The sequence below is a fragment of the Schistocerca cancellata genome, chromosome 8 (assembly GCF_023864275.1).
Source record: "Schistocerca cancellata isolate TAMUIC-IGC-003103 chromosome 8, iqSchCanc2.1, whole genome shotgun sequence".
NCBI classification, from domain to species: Eukaryota; Metazoa; Arthropoda; class Insecta; order Orthoptera; family Acrididae; genus Schistocerca; species Schistocerca cancellata.
Genome location: NC_064633.1, coordinates 292546906 through 292565606, shown reverse-complemented (window position 1 = coordinate 292565606; position 18701 = coordinate 292546906). Strand labels below are relative to the sequence as shown.

Genomic DNA, 18701 nt, shown 5'->3' with positions numbered 1-18701 from the left:
TGTTTCTTTTTGACATCATCCGTATTTATTCAAAAAGTCTTGACACTTTCTACAACACCAATTTTTAAGTAAATGCATTGAGCTACATTTCAGCATAACACAAAGAACTTGATACTTGCTGGAACAATCTCGACAACAGAAATAATTATGTCGCGTTTGATGCCTAAAGTTTCTATAAGTATTACGTACATAGCTTCCAGATCATTCTAGAGCAGGATGCAGTTCAGATGAATTTTTATTATGACTCCCTCAATTGAAATTAATTTTCAGTTACCACTTACATAATGTTTTCTGCAAATAATTATTTACATAAAAATTTATGTGCCTAATATTTAATAACGAAGGCTGCAGATTTTGACAACATAAAAACTTTCAGCTTCCTGTGTTTGTCGATTGAATTATCGGTGATAAAATTAGAAAAATTAAAAATGAAAACAGAAATTTTTTTCATGAAAACAAAAGCATAATACTATTTGTTTCACTGTAAAGTGGTTTTTGACTCATTCAAGTTAAAAAAATGTGATTACTAATTTTCACACCTCAAGATCTATGTTGCTAAATGAATCGATATGAAAAATGAAATTATATTACCAGAAAAATAGTGTTTCGGTGATCAAATATATGCAGAATTGTCTTTAGATGTGGAATAATATGATTTAAGTATAAAAATTAACTCAAGTTAGGTCAAAATTTATTTCAATTGAAGTTCGAAAGTTATGAGGAAGCAGGATTCATTACAGGATACTGTCTGATAAGTGTGCTTCGAACAGTGTTAGTATCAAAGAATAATAAGCTCAAACGTCATGCACTATATGGCAGCTTTCCACGCATCTCAGTGTTTATAGCGTACGCAACTCCTAAACTATGTGCCGAAGTATGATATAATTTTGCACGTACATTGAGTGCTATTTGTAAACATTCTGTAAAATGTGTAGTGAATCTAGTTAGTGCTAAAGAAGTAATAAATTACAACTTTATGCCCGATGCGACAGTTAATTGCATGAACAGGGAAAATGCAGTAAGCGACAACCTTTTTTGAACGTGCTGCTATGCGCATTGTTTAGTATTCGAGAAAGAGAGTACTTAGTGACTTGCAACAAGCGTTACACTTAATTTCAAACCTTTATGAAAACTTTTCTCGCTTACAACCCAGAAAGGGTTGAAGGGAAAAAGTTTGATAACGCGTACATTATGCAACGATATTGTGGAAGTACAACACATTGAAGATTGTATAAGCATTGTATTCATTACTTTCAATCATATCACGTAGCACATATCAAACAAGAAAAGCATTTTCGCAAATATGATGTTCAAAAGTCAAAGCGTAAATATTTTACCTACTTCGTGGACTATTCTTCAAATCAATAAGTGTCTTGTATTGCACACTTTATAAAGTCGTCTGTGATGTACCTCAGGGCTGAAGCTATCTTCTCACCAAATTTCGTCGAAATCGGTTCAGCGGGTTACTAGTAATAAGGCAAAACGTCATGAAAGATGTGGCATTTTTTACGAATCTCAGTGTTTATGACGTCATAAATTCTTAACTGTGTGTCGTACCATGATATAGTTTGGCGGATACTTTCAGTGGTATAGGTGAACACGTCTGTAAAATGTGTCGCGAATACAGTTCGTAATATAGAAGTAATAAATTAAGTCATACCCGATTGGAAAATGAACAGCGAAAATGCAGTAGGCGATAAACTATTTTTATTTCATCATTACGTGGGGGATGTCAGCGAGAGAATGTTTCATAAACGTTTAAAATTATGTGTAACGTTTGTTGCGAGTCACAAAGCGCTCTTGTTCTCAAATACTGATTTAATAGATGTAGGTATTCGGGCATCGCGGCCTCCACATTTGTTTCACCTCCAAGACGGTTGTCACCCGCACAGCGGTTCTTTCCAGACAGGACGTGACTTGTGTACGAAGTTTGGTTGAAATGTTCGGTCAGACGTCTTTCTGCTCTCTGTATTAAAAAAAAGTAAGTGAACTGTACAACGCTGAACTTGAAGAGTTGTAATGCGACGTCCGCATACACCAACTACCGGGAACACGCACTAAAAACGGTGGGCAGAGTACTAGAGTCCGGCCTAGGAGGCCACGGGTTCAATCCTTGATAGAGCCGAAAATTTTTTCTTGTTCCAGCCCCTCGAGGGCGGCCCCAGATCCACTGCCCCTTCTATCAAGTAAGTAACGGGTATTAACTCAACACACGCCCTCTCCTAATAACGTGGCGAAGAAAAACTGGACTCCACTAGAGTCTGACCTACAGCCTGTTTACGATCTTGTGGCACAGACTGAGCTTTTGTTACTATTATTAATGAATTACGCTGACAAAAATCACAAAATTTGTCAATTTATAGTAGTTGTCACACTACGGAAACAAATGGCTGTAGTTAGCCACCCGTTGTGGGCAACAACGGCACTATATCTTGTATGTTCATAACGTGGAAAAAAATGGCTCTGAGCACTATGGGACTTAACATCTATGGTCATCAGTCCCCTAGAACTTAGAACTACTTAAACCTAACTAACCTAAGGACAGCACACAACACCCAGCCATCACGAGGCAGAGAAAATCCCTGACCCCGCCGGGAATCCAACCCGGGAACCCGGGCGTGGGAAGCGAGAACGCTACCGCTCATAACGTGGATAATAGTTATAAAAACGTACGAAGATACCTGATGCTCATTACCTACGTTCACATCCATCGTCTTGGATTTGTTGTTAGTTACTTCATTCATTGCTGATTTTTTCAAATACCATAACAATTTAATTGAGAAGACGTTATCGGTCGGACGAAAGCGTCGACAATGAAATATCTACGCATAACGCTTTCAGTCCTCCCACTTTACAAATACGGTAGTAGTGGATGAAAACCTCTAAAAATTAACGACCTTAAAAAGCTATTACCAAAATTTACCTTCAAGGAGTGAAGCCTTGTGCTCTGCAAAAGAATACGTTAAATAGGGATATTAGGCAGCCAAGATCGCGGGTCGTAATATTTTTATTTTATTTCCTCAATAACCAGTTTCGACAGCTATCATATTCGAAACTACAGTGTATCAGGGCAAAAACATTACTACGACAACCCGCACATTTACAACCAGAATACAAGTGGAAAAACGTAATAATCAGGTACCACAATGTTTTTACACGCCTTACTAGTTGTTATGTTGTTTTTCCATTTGTATGCTGATTGTATAGGAGCGGATTCTCATAGTAATGTTTTTCTCCCGGTAGATTGATCCGAAGATGACAGCTAAACTCTGTCATAACCGGTCACTAAGGAAATAAAAACATTACAACACGTGTGTTTGGTAGCCAATTACCAAATATCGGATCACTCCCAACAACATGTGCAAATTATATAAAAGAGTTTGTATCGACTTCAGTGGAGCATAGGATCGGACAGAGGAGATGAAAGGGGCGATACTGGAGACAGCGTTACGGAGATGCTCAGCCAAACCATCTGGCAGACGACGCACTAGAGGCGAAGTCACGGTATAGTTTACTGTTAAATGTCAGGAGCGTACTTTCCTACAAGAGTCGACCAGTATATTGCTTTCTCCTACGTATATCTCACTAAAAGAACATGAAAGTAAAATTAGACAGATTTGAGCTCACACGGAGGCTTACCAGCAATCGATTTTCCCCCGGGCGAATCGCGACTGGAATACGAAAGGTGGGAATGACAGTCGTTGATAAAGTTCCCTCCGCCATACCCCATAACATGGTTTGCAGCATATACAGAGGGTAGGCAAAATAATGCGAACACCTGTACGTACTTTGGAATGGTTTATTAATAAGGCGTTGGACCCCCATTTGCCCGCAATACAGCTGCGATTCTTCTTGGAATACTGGTATATAATGACTGTATAGCCTCTTAGATCAAAAGCTCTTCTAACTCCTATAGTGACGAGGGAGGCGGAAATCTGCTCCGGACTCTGCACGCCAATACCGGCCACAAAGGTTCGATAATGTTCACGTCCGGGGACTGTGCTGGCCGGGAAGGACGCTGCAGTTTAGTTGAATGCTCTTCATACCACGATTGTACTGCTCTGGCTGTGTGAATGGGTGCATTACCGTCCTGAAATATGGCATAATTGTTGCGGAAAACCTTTGAATCATGGGGTGCACCTGATCACCTAAAACGTTCACATACTCGTTGGTTGTAACACGGCCTTTCAGAGTAATGATGGGACCAGCGGAATACGATGATACGGCTGCCCACACCATCACACTTCCAACTTCATGCTAAACCGTTGGAATCAAGCAATCAGGATTATATGTTTCTTTTGGCGTTCTCCAGACGTAAACCTGGCCCGATGTTGGAAATAAAGAAAACGTTGACTAATCGGTCCATATGACGGGTTTCCACGATCAGCCGTCGAGGATTTATACTCCTGACGCTATGTTTTACGCTTCTTTTTGTTGGTTGTCGTCAGTAATGGTTTCTGTATAGCAGCTAGTCCATGAAAATTTGTTTATGGAGTTCTCGCCGGACAGTGTCGATAGACATGGCGTCTCGAAAATGGCTATTGAGCTCTGCACTCACTTTAGCCGCCGTAGTTTTGTGTTGTTTTGAGACAATTTGTGTTAGCATACGACTATCTCTGTCATTTAGTTTTGATTTGCACCCACTGTTACCTTTACATGATGATGTCTTTCCATGTTTTGTGTAGGCTGTGATGACTTTTGAAACAGTTACTCTTGAAACATTCAATAAGTTGGCTGTCTTGGTTACTGATGTTCAAGCTAATCGGGCCCCCACAATCTGCCCGCTGTGGAACTCTGTTAGGTCTTTCATCACACTTCGACCTCGGCGTCTGAATGTAAATACGAAGTGTGTACTACTCGTAAATAACCTGCATCGATGCCTAGTCCGTACTGAACATGCACCGTCCAGCACTACACGTGTCTTACCTGCCTTTTAGATCGTCAAACACCACCATCCCATTACTACTGCTGTTCACATTATTTCGCCTATCCCCTGTAGATGTAGATGTAACTAAAAGCGAAGGAGTGATGTGAGGAAGAGAACTCAGTAACGTCTTACAAAAAATGGCTCTTATCACTATGGGACTTAACATCTGAGGTCATCAATACCGTAGACTTAGAAATAATTAGACCTAACTAACCTAAGGACATCACACACATCCATACCCGAGGCAGGATTCGAACCTGCGACCGTAGCAGCAACGCGGTTCTGGACTGAAGCACCTAGAACCGCTCGGCCACATCGGCCGACAGTAATTTCTTACCCGTGAAATAATGCCTGATGTGTTAATAATTGGGCCTCTTTTTCCGATGTCTGATAATTATTGTCCGACGCTACAGGTTTCAGTACTAAATACACCAGCAGAAAAATTCTCTTATCGGAATTCAAAAAAGAGCTAATATGCCCCCATTTTAGGAGTCTGTGACTGAAGTACCAGCTGTCTAATTATATCTCACTCAGCAAAAATTTTAGCATGCGAACATATTCGTGCTCTCTTTAACGTGCAGCTCACCCTCTCACTCCCAGAAGATCCCCTGTTACTCGCTCATATCCAGTAGTCCAACGCTGCAAGTCTACCCCGCCTGCCTATTCTCGCTCACTCATTCAGCCCAGCTCATTGTCATATCTCATTGCGTCTCTCTGTCAGTGTCTACTGTCTCACGGTCACGGTTTCCTTCCTTCTGTCCTACTGCTACTGTCACCGCTCAGTGTCTTGCGCTCTCTTACCGTTACTACATTATTCCATCCCAATGTTGCTGTTTCTTCTCACTGCCATTATCTCTCTCTTTCTTGTTGTCACTGTAATAGACTCTGTCTCTAATTATCACTAACTGTTTCTCTCAGACTACCTCCTTCGCTTTTTCTGTACCACAACGTCTGTCTACTGTCGTCCAGTATTTATTACTTTCCCTTTCTTCCTACTGTCTTTTTCTCTCACAGCATAAAAAAAGCCCGAATACGTTGTAAGTAGGCTGTTTAGGTTTCCATGTACGAAAATCACTGGCTACACTATTATTTGCCGCCCGCTCCACTTCCATATGCACAATTACCAAATTACTACTTTGAATGTCTGTTAATTCATTACACGGTGGTGCTGATAAGCTACGCTCGTCGTCACTATCATTTCTCAGTTTACTTTGGAGCCTAGTATTACGTTTTTCACACGCCATTATTGTCGCAATATTTCACACGATAACACAGAAACGCACAATTTGAAGAGCAAAATAAAAAAACCACATTGACATAGCCCTGAAAATAATGTCTCGTTAATTGCTAGTGCAGCTGCGAAATACTTGGTGCAGATCTACATGCATGCCACAGCTGTTTTACTGTACAACAATGAAAAACTACAACTACAAAGGAAATTCTCTCTATAATTACGAGCTAGCAATAAACAATAGCTACACTAATTACACAAACTACAAGAAAAAAAATCAGAAGATTCCAGTGAGGTATCCTCGGCTAAGGGTCGACATATGAAACGTCCCCTTAGAAAAATTATAAATGACTGCTTAAACTGACACACAATATTTTTAGCGCAATGCAGTCTGACTTTCAAAAATCCCTACAAAAGAATGGCCCTGACTAACAGTAATCTATACCTATCATCAATCACTTACCTCACAAAAATCTCCGTTACTCGAACTACTGCAATACAGCGAGCGCCACTACTGCCAGCTAAATAAAAGATTCCAACTACAGAAGGCACTAACTACTGATAGGCATAGTTAGCAAATGAAAGATTTTGATAGAGAACAAACAATGTATTTACCTTAATAGTGTTCTAAAGTCATAATATATATCAGTTCATGACATCCAGTCTTACAAATTTACCGTCTCTGATGGACACACGTCCAGATCATCCGTTCCCAAAACTCCGCTATCTCTCTCCCCACATCCACCACTGCTGGCGGCTCACCTCCAACTGCACAACGCTATGTGCTGTTAACAGCCAACTGCCCAACACTACAATATCAAACAACAATGAAAACCAGCCACAGACTGCACACAGCACAGCCAGTGATTTTCGTACAGAGCGCTACGTGACGCTACCAACATAAAAACCTAAACAGCCTACTTACAACGTTAGCATGCTAAAATTCATGGAAAAAGTTTAGAGGCGCAGAGGAAAGTTGAAATGAGCAGTTGGTATCCCTCTTTTTAGTAAGAGTCTTTTAAATTGTAGCATAATAGCCTTTTTTGTGCTCCGATAGGAGCATTTTTCTGATGGTTTCCTTCTTTTATCTGATACGGCTCACACCGGACTTTGCGTGCGTGCTTTTCGTGTACAAGAAGAGTAACTTTAAACCTCTGTACCTCGGAAACGGATAGAGATATAAAGAAAATTTTGAAGTTTATTCTAGACAGGGATTTTTAGGAATTCATGGAAAAAATTAGATCCATTTGCTGTGCATAGGCTTTTTGGAATCTGTGGCTCGGATTTGGTACCAAAAATCCGTTTTTCGGGTTGTCTCAGGAACCGCTCATGAAGTAAATTGTGCTTCCATAAGCACCTTAAGGCGCACCATAGACAACACCCAATGCAAAATGAACCAACCGATTTGCTCCAGTTGCCTAAGCTAGAGGAAGTGTGTAATATTCAACCTTTGATCCTGTACTATAGGATAGTTACAATAGGACGATCCTTATGTTGTGTATACAAATGGTCCGTGGTTCAAGAACCATCCAAATCACTTGACCCTACCTTTCTATCACCAATAGAACCCGAGGTATCAGCCCCGGAAAAATCCCTTTTTTCTGAGCGGCTTTTAGGAACATATTAGGCAGCGCATGCTGTCGCATGCGTACCGATATATTCAAACAAATCTTTTAGTGCTAATGTTAACGACAGTACTGTGGTTGGGACGTTCCAGCTAGCATACGAAAAATGTAGCAAATTTCAGCAAGTATAGTTTACAAGGTCGTGAAATCATACAGTGTGGATACAAATGACTTTCGACATCTGCTACATTCAAACAACTACTTACAGTGTAGTGAGTGACTAGATACAGCTGTTGGAAATTTGAAGAACTGCATGCTTGCCGAGGTTTTCAGTTTATCCAGTCAAAGGTTGCATTGCATATCCACGTACTGTACAGCTTCGTTTCATTCCTGTGAAGATGGTCGCTACGGCCGGAACCGGTTTAAAATAAATAATAAATTTGTACATCTGCTGAAAAACATGCAATTTCTCGAATTCAACATCTGCATCGTTACTCTGCGAATCACTGTGAAATGCCTGATACAGGGAACTTGTTATTACACTGTATATTGACGTTTCTTTCCGTTCCATTCACGAAGGACGAATACCGGAATTTATCTGCAAGATTGTAAGTTTATATCTACGCTAGCGACCTGCCCCAGCTTCGGACTGGTAGCACTATCGACGGCCGGAAGACACGGCGGCGTAGCGCTTTAAATTATACACACCTGTTCCGAGACTGGTTATATTCCTGGCGTATAAGTGACGTCGACGCAGTTACCTGCGGTGGCGGCTTGCACTAACAACTGTAAATATTTCTGATCAGGCGGTGTTAAGTAGTGGAACTACGGCATTAGCGTGTCAACGTTGTTGCGTCACAAATCGCAATAGAGAATCGAACTGTACATCTCTAAATCAAGTATTCAATACAATCTGAAGAATGTTTTGAGGAAGTGAAAAGTGTGTGCGAAGTTTGTTCCGCACGCCTTGACACTCGAACAAAAACGACGACATGTGGTGCCAGCAGCGACTTGACTAGAATAAAAAACGACTATAATTCTTTTCTGAAAAAAACATCATCGGGTTGACGAAGACTAGTGTAATCAATACGAGAGCCTAGAATGTGCCTCTGGAGGTTCGCCAAGATCAAAGAAGGTGCGAATGTGACGTGCGAGCTGAACCAACAACATCCTAAGGAAGGACTTTTCTGATTTTCACGTGGTTGTATGAACGTTCTGGGCGTTGCACTGAAGTGAAAAGGGATGGGGCAGACAATGCGAAACATCCGAAGCATTGAAACCACCATATTTTCACAATTTTTTTTTATGAACCCTCGAAACTTTTTTGGTCTGTTAAGGTACACAAAAGTTATTTTTGATTTAGTCTATCTATTAATAAAAACAGTACCAAAACCACTACAGCAGACCTTGAAATTGACCTTCATATAAAGAGACAGAAAAAAATGGTGTACTTTAATTTACAGTGTGTGAAGATGTACTCGTATATTCTGAAAGTCACTATACAGCGCATGGCGGAGGGTGTTTTGTCGATTTCCTGTCGCATTACATTCGCGTATTGAGGGACGGAAAAATGACTTTCTGCATAACTCTATACGTGCGCTAACCTCTCTCATTTATTCACATGGTCTCTACGCGAGTTATACTAAGGATGGAGGGTAATGGCTGCACAGTCGTCTTAGAATATTGGTTCCCTAAATTTACTCAAAATGGTTTCACGATAAACTCGTCGTTTTTATTCCAAGGCTAGTTATATAGTAGTGTTTTTAGTTTCTATTCTAAATGATGGCTCTTGAAATTTTCTGAGCAGATTTTCGGGAGATGTACGGCATCTTTCTTCGAGTGTCTGCCAGCGAAGTTTCTTCAACAGTTACTCTACGCTCTACCGCCAGTCAAGTAAAACTGTGACTTTTCGCATGGCGCTTCTGTATGTAAGCTCGATGTTCCCTGTTAGTCCGTCCTAATGTTGAGCGATATTCCAGGGACTATGGTCCATCTGTTTTGCATGAAATCACTTTGCAGTTTCCTAATTATGCCATTTATAGTACTTGAAATCCAGCCTATATGGTCGATCTCTGGCCGAGCGGTTCTAGGCGCTTCAGTCTGGAACCGCACGACCGCTACGGTCGCAGGTTCGAATCCTGCCTCGGGCATGGATGTGTGTGATGTCCTTAGGTTAGTTAGGTTTAAGTAGTTCTAAGTTCTAGGAGACTGATGACCTCCGATGTTAAGTCTCATAGTGCTCAGAGCCATTTGAATTTGGTCGATCTATTTCATATCTACTCATTGTTACTGCCAAATATTTGCGTGGCATGACGGCTCTAGTTAGGACTCAGTAATGTGTAGTCAAAGGACACCATGCATTTGCGTTGCGCGAAGTCCTCAACTTCAAGGTAATTAAAGCTATAGAGTCGCAACTGTGAATTCACCATTGAATGTAACTGACCACTGTGACTCTAGGCTTTTAATTACCTCGGATTTTGAACCACAGTCGCCTGTTCCGCTTTCAACAAATCAAAATTTATAAATCTAACATTTTGCTTTTCTCCACATAGAGCACTAGGTGCCAGTATTTGTACTAAACTGTTACTTTTGACGATCTGTAACAGCTATTACCGATTTTTACCACCTAGAATTTCCTCAAAGATAACTGAATCATAAGCGGAAACCTTCCAGCTGCAGCAAAATACTACTACTAAATCATTAATCTAGAACATGAGCACAGTCTGGGTCACAGCAGGTGTCGCTTCAGCGTCTGTAGCTAACTCTCCACAGAGGATTACAGGAGGTAGGCTGTGTGTCAAAATTTTCGATACATTTCCAAACCTGTTTACATATTCCATAAGCACCTATTCTAGAGGGCGTCGATGAGGTACTGAATGAAAGCCTTTCGGAAGTCTAGAAACGTTTACTCTCCGTGGTCTCCTACAGAGTCATTGACGGTATCGTATACGTGAAGAATATCATTTGTGTTTCACCTGATAAGTGTTTTTAGAACCCATGCCGATTTCCATGAATAATATGGTGTGTTGCAGGTAAGTCATTATGTTTGAACTCAGACAACGTTCCAATTTTCTGCTAGATAATGGTGGTTTTGAGGAACAGTTCTACTTCTTGTATTATACATAGGAGTTCGTATCGCTGCTCAAGGGAGTAAATGTAATATACGCTGATTGAGTACTCCCTGCAAGCGTTTTTTTTTATTTTTCTTGCCATTGCCTGAATATTGGCGGGGTTGGTAGGTTGTTCTGGAATTGGCAATGTTAGTCGTGGAGTACGTCCGGTTACTCTTCCTGACTCAGAATAGAATACGCAAAATAGATTATGGAATATGTTGAGTTTAGTATGTGCGAAGAGAGGAAACGATTAGTAAAAGATGGAATGAGGTAAGGCTTGCGTCAGTAATGAAGAGACTCATTACCCAAAAAAGAGACAGAGAGAGAGTGGGGAGTGACAATATGTCGCCAAGTGAGTGGAGGGAAGGCAGAGAATAATTTTATCACTATCCTCAAAAATCCCGAGTCTTGTATTCATCATCGTACTCTCCACTATTAGTATACTCCTCCACTTTCACGTTCTTTATTACCGTTCGATAATCTAGAAGTTTCTCTTATCGTACTGAGAGTTCCAGTACTTAAGTTCTTAGTTAATTCTTGTCAGTTTATATGAACCAAGAGTGAGTTACATAACTTGAGCAGATCCAAAAACCAGTGCCAATTTCGTCTGCTCCAGTTGTTGAGATGGGATTTCCTCGTTACACTTTTATTACTGGCGTCTGTAAAAAATTTGAATTGAAAGTAAAGGACAAGAAAAGACAATTAAATCTCCAGGTAAAGACTTTTTATCAGTAATACAGATAATGCTGGTTTAGCAGTCCACGTAAGTTGAGATTTTTAAGGGGCCGACATTTTTTTCTTGAAAGGTCATGTATTCATTTAGACAGATGGTCCATGACAAATCCTAATAATAAGAAAATTGTGTCATTAGACAAAATTTTGAGACAGATTTCAAACTTAACACCTCAGTCGTCTAAAGAAACACTCGGGATTCATAAAAAAATCGTCCTTTTAGACATTTCATGAACAGATTTGCAGAAACGAATTGTGTGCTTATATGTACTAGCTTGGGAAGAAATGTGAGAATGTTCATGTTTTGTTTCACACTGAATGGAGTTGATTAGGCCGGGAAGGTTCTGATCAAGTTTCTGAGGTACTTACAGTTACATGGATAATTTTTGCCAGCAAAAATACTATACCAAAAGTTTGACCTAAAGACGCTGTTAGTACTGCTCTTCGAAGTCTTAAGTACTTGGAAAAGATATTGTGATGTCAAATTATGCTATACAGTCCTTAACATTCAAAAAGATAACAACATTACCACAAAAGTCTGCCTTGTCACCAGCAGCCAATTAGCCTGTGATCACGAGTGATTATATCTCCGTCTGATATCGATACGCTGCACACGTCTGACTTGATAATGTCGTTCACCCGAGGACTTTTCATACATCATATAGGACAGCGCAAGCTGAAGAATAACAAACTAAGCTTATCCATTATGGGTACTGTAGAAAATATGATACAGTATTAATTGATTATAAATGCAGATAACTATGAGCAGTCACTCTTGAGGTTTTCGATCAATTAAGTTATCTAGTATTCGAGCTTATCCAGGCTCATATTCAGATGGAGCATGCAGAATTTACATATGAATTTTTTATTCGCGATGTTGGGTTCTGGGTTGCTGGCAGCTGTCATTTTCTCTGCTTATCGGTTGCTGAATCAGTTACTATTAGCTCTAAACACTGATTCTCAGCTTAAATTTGTCAGTGCATGCTGGCGGCTTTTGGTGACAGTTTTTATGAAGAATAGTGATTGATATTGTGGCCTATAGACAATAAAAATACAGGGTGATTCTAAAGTCACTATACATTTCAGTGATATAGTAAGTCACTACACATTTCAGTGATATAGAAACGGAATATCTGTTTCTTGTCGGCCGGGGTGGCCGAGCGATTCTAGGCGCTACAGTGTGGGACCGTGCGACCGCTACGGTCGCAGGTTCGAATCCTGCCTCGGGCATGGATGTGTGTGATGTCCTTAGGTTAGTTAGGTTTAAGTAGTTCTAAGTTCTAGGGGACTGATGACCTCAGAAGTTAAGTCCCATAGTACTCAGAGCCATTTGAACCAGGTACTACGACAGAATGCTAACCAAAGACGAACGAATCGCTATTGTTTCTCTTTGTCTTCGTAGAGTGACGTATGAACAGGTGCGGACAGACTTTGCCCGTCGATTCTGGCTTGCTATCAAGACACTCGTCAATAAACTCCAGTGTACTGGTAGTGTTGAAGATGAAGAACGTCCAGGAAGGCCGGCCACAGCGCCAGACATCGTGCAAAGTGTGCAGGAAGCCATCACACGTAGCCCTTCCGCATCTACCAGGAGACTTAGTAAGGAGCTTGGTATTCCTTAAACCACTGTATGGAGAGTTCTTCTTTAAAAGCTGCACAAACGTGGGTTCCATATCCAGCTCGTACATAAGCTTGAAGTGGAGGACTACACAGCCAGACAAGCTATGTGTCATGACCTGCTACAAACTGTGGAAAATGATAATTTGATGCAAAATGTCTTGTGCAGTGATGAAACTACATTTCATACCTGTGGACATGTGAACAGACACAACTGCAGGATCTGGGCAGACGAACAACCAAGTGTGCTGCAGGAGTGGCAACGGGACACAGCAAAAGTGAACGTGTGGTTAGGGATAACGACGTCAACTGTGTACGGGCCCTTCTTCTTCGCAGAACAAACCTTTACTGCAACCACATGCTCAGATATGTTGGAACAGTTTTTGGAGCCTCCGTTGATATCTGATGGGATTATGGATACTGTTGTTTTTCAACAGGATGGTGCACCACCCCATTTTGTCCTCGTTGTTCGGGATTATCTGAATCAAGCATTTCCCGGCAAATGAATTGGTCGTGGCTGTCCACGGATGTGGGCACCCCGCTGTCCTGACTTGACAAAAAAATGGCTCTGAGCACTATGGTACTTAACATCTGAGGTCATCAGTCCCCTAGAACTTAGAACTACTTAAACCTAACTAACCTAAGGACATCACACACATCCATGCACGAGGCAGGATTCGAACCTGCGACCGTAGCGGTCGCGCGGTTCCAGACTGAAGCGCGTAGAACCGCTCGGCCACACCGGCTGGCTCTGACTTGACACCCTTAGACTTTTTTGCATGGGGGTTTATCAGTTCTAAGGTATACCAGTGAAGATCCGCAGCACTGAACACTTAACACAGCGGATTCGAGCCGCAGCTGCTGAGATTACACCAGATATGCTTGGGCAGGTTTTTCGGTCTACAGTGGAGCGCTGGGGGGTGTGCCTAGACATGCAAGGTGGTCACTCTGAAATGTACTGAAATTATGTCCTATTGTAACGTAAGTTGCTGTGCCATTACATATTGGTTAATAAAATTTGTTTAAGTACAAAGTGTATAGTGACTAGCATCACCCTGTATAAGATACCAGGTGGTATTAGCAACAGTACCATCTATCAGCAAGACAGTATCCAGCATCATGTTTCAAAAATAAATATTCATCATGAAGATAAATTAGACTACCTAACCTGCTGGTAGCTATTCGATAAGTTCTTCCCCGCACTCAGTGCGTTTGCGAAACTAACAGCCAACTCATAAGACAGCGTGTCAGTCTCCATATCATCAAGATAGAATGACGTTAATACCCCCCCCCCTCTTCCCTCCCCGTTCTCTTCTTCCTTCTCTCAAATTCTGCCTTCCGCCTGCAGTTCATCCTTACTTCGCTATCTTGTTACTCAACAGTTTTATCTATCGCTGATGCTTTTATAGTGTAATAAGGATCGTGTGCTAGCTTAGGATTCGGCGACTGGAGAAGCGCATCGTCAGCCTGATGAGAGCAACCCACAGTACTGGCCGAAACGTTCGAACACGACGCGGTCATACATGCTGAAGAGGTTTAAGCCGTCGGAACTCTGTACGAGCTACCTAACGTTGACGCGGTGCTCTACGAGTTTTGAGACGTCACTTCCTGCTATTTCACGTCGAGGAGTCTTTCGTCACATGAAGCACAAAATAAGTTCCGCGATACTTGCGCCACGTTTCACTTAAAGTACAATCAAAAGGAAGCATGAAGGCTCCATACGTCTCAAGCAGAAAGCTTGAGGGCAGCAGAAAGCAAGACGCCACATTGCACTTGTGTTCAGCAGAACCTCATATTCGGGGGGTTATATAGCTTGCACCGCATGAATTTATGCTGTTCCTAAGCACCAGCACATTGAATGTCTCGAGCGCACTCGCCGTTGGTAAGATTTTTTGTAGTAAAACGACGGGAAATGTAATTTTGGTGGATAGGAATATTCATATTTAGCTATTATCGCTTTAAAACACGCGTATTATCACAGTAAGCCTTTTTGAGGCAACGGCACATCGTAGACTCATAAAAAATGTGTCGTCCTTGTTAGGATTTGTTACAATTAAATTTAAATTGATAACATTTCGGCGACTGAATACTATAGAAGACTACAAGATAAAATACAAAATCGCTCCCGAAAAAGCTACAACCTGCCAAAACAAAAACCTCAATTTTTATAGACGACAAGCGTTTGGATATAGGCAAAATATTAGATTTTTTTCGAAGAATACACTCCATTTTAAGAAGGAAGAGAGACATGGAGGATTTCAGAAGAAGGAAAAATTTCTTTACATTTTATGTTCGGAGGAATATACAACCATCAAAAGGGACTTTACTGCAGTGTTACTTTTCTTTTTCGGCTCCACGAAATGGAAAATTTGTCTCATCATTTAATTCAGAATTAAGAAGAAATTTAATTAAAATAAGTAACGAAAGAGAAAGAAGATGCCACATCAAATTAATATTTACGTTAATTTTTTCTGCTGTTTATCAGGAGAATTATCATGTTTTAACAAACAAGGTAAAAGGCACAGAGGCCTGGTTGAAGAGATAATTTAAGGTGAGCGAAAGGAGGGGCTGGAAGAGGAGGGAAGGAGCCCTATAAAAAGAGTGTAGTCAGTAGGGGCTCCATGTTGCGAAATGGAGGTTAGGTTGGTATAAGGTTGGAGTCCTGTCATATCGACTTTTTTTCGCCCTCACGTTTTCCAAAAGCTAACGGGCTTTTCTTACGAAATTAATAGAAATAGTTCCTGTACTAGTTGGTGTTGTTTAAATATAAGTACGTTCTCTATTTCAAGAGTGAATTTGTTCGATTTGGTAAAATTTTATAAGCTGATGTCCTTACTGATTGGACATGTATTGTTCCTTTCTGTCTTATTGCAAGTTCATGGACATTAAAGTTTTTATTTATGTATACTACAGATCGAACAACCTGATTGGCAAATGGATGAGGGAGGAAATGTGCGTTTTAACAGCACTAACGCACGAATTTTACGTGCGCCATTTTCATGAACATACTGTATTGTTTGCGGGCCAAATAAAACCAACACTGCCGCTGTAGCGCTGAGACCACAAAATCACGTTAACTAGATCATCCGGTGTGCCGATGGCGCTATGTCTCGTGACATCGGATGTACCGTCTTCGTGCACGTCGACGTTAGCTGCCTCGTCCCATATGTCGGTGGTTTTAGTGTAGGGATGGCGGTTATCGCTGAAACAACGGGTTTTCGGCTACATCAGCTTTTCTTCATCTCCAGTTTAATCTGACTGTTAAAATCACTAAAAATAACGGGTGTATGAAATAACCGATTTTCGGTATTTTATTGTTGTTATTTCTTGTAACAGACGTACACACCGAACAGAAAATTTCTAAGTCTCTCTCAGGCTTTTTTATCACAAGTTTCGAGATACGTCGAATCAAAATATCAAGTAAAACAGGTAAACAAAAGAAAACTTAGCCCATATACTGTTCGTTCCTTTTCTCCAAGAGTTATGAGGATTTGAACACTATAAAAAAATTCAGCAGTATTCTGCTATTGATTCTAATATTTTGAAACTCTGTTCAGATATGACTTTGTAGTCGAGGACCATACTATTATTTGAGCATTACCAGCAAAGCCAGCCGTAAAGTATAAAAAATGAGATTGGAGGACTGTATTTTTCGTGTTAAGTTGTCCGTGTCCAAAGGTCATCAATAGATAAAGGCGTACTATGTAGACACGAGCAGCAGGCAAGCTACTTTCTATTTTATAACAGACAATGAATGAACTATTAAGTTTTTCATTTATTGCTGGTGCTTTAATTTCCTTTCTCTTTTATTGTTTCATAGAAATAGCAGACAAATAAGAATCGATCCTTTTCTTTCATTATTTCGAACGAAAAACCGGCTGTGTGGTCAAGTATCTGTATTCACTTTTTAACAGAAATTTGAATACAATTGATTTTTTGATGAGAGAACTAAAGACGCTGTTTCAAAAATTTCAAATGAACAAGTTATATTGTAGGCAAAATAAAACATTTACCAGGAATAACTACTTGGCAACAGTTAAAATTTCAGTAATGAATTGAGCTAATGGCCGATATTCATTGTCCAGTTCGTAAGTACTCTTCTACAATGTGTTGGCTTTTAAGTCGACTTCTTTCATCAGAAACAATAGAATTCATAGGTGATATAATCCTTCGTAAGCCACAGAACTTCAAATCAGTGGTGACATTTTTAGGCTACAATTGACAAGCCTGACATACACCTTCCAAACGCTTCCAAAAAAAAACGAAAGGCTCGCTGCTTCTGGGTGTAAAAGGACAAGAGGTACAGAACAGTCTCAATAATGCTGTATCGATTATAATGTCATGTCTTTGATCCTCGTTTCTGTCGGCGTTGTTATTATATATCTCTGATCGTTTTTATTTCGTTTTATATAATAACTCAACATTTCAAAGAAATGGAAATTGTACGAGCAAACGTTACTCTTTTTGAAAAAAAAAACATTTTAGTACCACTGCTATGACAAAGTGATGTAACAGTTTTTACCCACTAATAATAAAATAATAATAATAATAAACGTTTTACAACCGAGTCCAAAGGAACAGGGAAAGATACCGGTTATTCAGAACTAAAATAACGGTTTCGATATTAGCCGGTCGGTGTTTCCCATCCCTAATTTAGTGGCAACATGTTGAACGGATGTTAGTGGATTGCTCGGCAGTGGCTTGATGATATGCTACAGCAAGAGTAGCTTTGACAGCTAGGGCTTGCATTCCACGGCCTCCAATTCCCGCGACGGCGCGAGCGAGCGCTATGCAGCGCGCCTGCATCTGTCCTAGTAGCAGGTGGGGGCTGGGCAACTGGTAGCGGCGGCGCTCCGGTACCTACCTGTTGCCCGGTGCCCTGGCGGCGTGGCGGCGACCCGTTGCGGACTGCCGCCTACCTTCGGATCGTCGCCCGCCGCAGGTCCCGCCCCTCTGCCGCTGCAGCCGCCGGTCACCGGCGCCGCCCACCTCCCACCCGGACCCGCCACAGCGCCGCCCACCTCCGCGCACGTAACACCCGACAATATTCGTCACTGCCGCGATGCATTTTGCCGTCTCTTCTCATCCCGACTAGACGTGTACAAATTCTCCTTCCAGCCTGCCTGCCTCCATCTTCACTGCACTAATTTAAGCACCTCGTCGCGACCTAAACGCAAGACTACAAGCACGGTTACTACACTCATGCTCATAAATTAAGGATAATGCTGATACATGGTGAAACAACGCTTTGGTGGGTGGTTTGCGGGTTTAAATCACCTCGGGGTATGACCATGCGGTGCATTTGACCTGCGGTCATCGCACGGTGGCGCTGGCAGCAGTCCACATTCTCAGAGGTGTGTTGGTGCATATCAGAGTACGGTGCAGACGTTTTCAGACGTGCTAATGGTGACTGTGTGTTGAAAATGGCACAAAGAACACATATTGGTGACGTTATGAGGGGTAGAATATTAGGGTGACTGGAGGCTGGTCAAACACAGCAGGCCGTAGCACGGGCC

General features: G+C 41.2%; 1 protein-coding gene across 1 annotated transcript in view; it reads right to left on the bottom strand.

The window, feature by feature from the left end:
• LOC126095530 (uncharacterized) overlaps positions 1–18128 on the bottom strand; it is a 391122-nt gene extending 372994 nt beyond the window's left edge. Inside the window, exon 1 of the mRNA XM_049910312.1 lies at positions 18050–18128. The gene's annotated coding sequence lies outside the window, so the exon portion shown is untranslated. The remainder of the gene's footprint in view (positions 1–18049) is intronic.
• Between the last annotated feature and the right edge of the window lie 573 nt (positions 18129–18701).